This window comes from Lolium rigidum, chromosome 1, assembly GCF_022539505.1.
Source record: "Lolium rigidum isolate FL_2022 chromosome 1, APGP_CSIRO_Lrig_0.1, whole genome shotgun sequence".
Classification (NCBI taxonomy): domain Eukaryota; kingdom Viridiplantae; phylum Streptophyta; class Magnoliopsida; order Poales; family Poaceae; genus Lolium; species Lolium rigidum.
In genome coordinates, this window is record NC_061508.1 from 263,941,992 (window position 1) to 263,944,091 (window position 2,100).

The following is a 2,100-nucleotide window of genomic DNA, read 5'->3' on the forward strand; positions in this document are numbered from 1 at the left end:
TTTTCTGCTGTTTTTGGTTCAGAAATCCTAGTAAGGAAATATTCTCGGAATCGGACGAAATCAATGCCCAACATCCTATTTTTCCACGAAGCTTCCAGAACACCCGAGAGCCGCCAGAGAGGGGCCACAGGGGGCCCACACATGGTGGCGGCGCGGCCAGGGCTGGGCCCGCGCCCCCCTAGTGTGTCGCCGCCTCGTCAGCCCTCCGAATCCGCCTCTTCGCCTATATAAAGGTCCCTAACCTAAAACACGATACGAATAAGCCACGGTACGAGAAAAGTTCCAGAGCCGCCGCCATCGCGAAGCCAAGATCTGGGGGACAGGAGTCTCTGTTCCGGCACGCCGCCGGGACGGGGAAGTGCCCCCGGAAGGCTTCTCCATCGACACCACCGCCATCTTCATCAACGCTGCTGGCTCCCATGAGGAGGGAGTAGTTCTCCATCGAGGCTCGGGGCTGTACCGGTAGCTATGTGGTTAATCTCTCTCCTATGTACTTCAATACAATAATCTCATGAGCTGCCTTACATGATTGAGATTCATATGATGATGCTTGTAATCTAGATGTCATTATGCTAGTCAAGTGGGTTTTACTTATGTGATCTCCGGAGACTCCTTGTCCCACGTGTGTAAAGGTGACGGTGTGTGCACCGTGTGGGTCTCTTAGGCTATATTTCACGAGAATACTTATTCAACCGTTATGAATGGCATAGTGAAGTGCTTATTTATATCCCTTTATGATTGCAATGTGCTTTGTATCGCTACTAGTCTATGTGCTACTCATGTGATGTTATTAAATTAGTCTATTCCTCCTGCATGGTGTAATGGTGACAGTGTGTGCATCGTGTAGTTCTTGTCGTAGATTATATATGATCATAATCTCTTGTAGGTTATGGAGTTGATTATCGCTATGATAGTATTGATGTGATTTATGCCTCCTTCGTAGTGTGATGGTGACAGTGTGCATGCTATGTTAGTACTTGGTTTATTTTGCAAAGATCTATTATGCTCTAAGGTTACTTAAATATGAATATCTAATGTTGTGGAGCTTGTTAACTCAGGCATTGAGGGTTCGTGTAATCCTACACAATTAGTGGTGTTCATCATCCAACAAGAGTATATGTAGCACAAAGGAAAGAGAACTTATTTATTATGTGATCAATGTTGAGAGTGTCCACTAGTGAAAGTATGATCCCTAGGCCTTGTTTCCACCACAAAGAATTGCTTCCTACGCCAGCAAGCTATTTTCTGGCGCCGCTTGTTTACTGTTTTACTGCATCTTTACTTTATGCAATATTACCACCATCTATACCACCTGTGTTTTACTATCTCTTCGCCGAACTAGTGCACCTATACATCTGACAAGTGTATTTGGTGTGTTGGGGACACAAGAGACTTCTTGCTTTTTGTTTGCAGGGTTGCTTGAGAGGGATATCTTTGACCTCTTCCTCCCTGAGTTCGATAAACCTTGGGTGATCCACTTAAGGGAAAACTTGCTGCTGTTCTACAAACCTCTGCTCTTGGAGGCCCAACACTGTCTACAAGAATAGAAGCACCCGTAGACATCAACCCCCGAAGCGGACTCGCCACGCTCGGGGAATGGACCCCCGAAGCGGACTCGCCACGCTCGGGGACTGGACCCCCGAGGCGGATTCGCCACGCTCGGGACTGAACCCCCGAAGTGGACCCGTCGCGCTCAAAGGCCAAACACCCGTAATGGGCTCGCAGTACAAATGGCCGACCAGCAAAACTAAAAGAAAGAGACGACTCACCAAGCAATTGCCGCGACATCTCGCGGACGAAGGCCTCGAAGCTCGTCTTCTCAGCTTGAACAGCTAGAAGGGTGCCTTCCGACGCTTCCTTCTCGGCCGCAAGCTCCTTCGCGTGCTGCAACTTCAAAGCCGCCAGCTCCTCACGCAGCGAAGCGGCCTTACCTCGAGCGGCGTCCCTCGCCTCCGCCGCGGCATCAAGCCTGACCTTGTAATCAGCGATTACATCTTCGAGTTCTTTGCCCTTGCCCTCGAGGACCTTGGTCAGGTCGGCGACCTCCGCCTTCGCCTTCTTCTTCGCCTCCTCGGCTTGCTGGGCTCGGAAGTCGGCCTC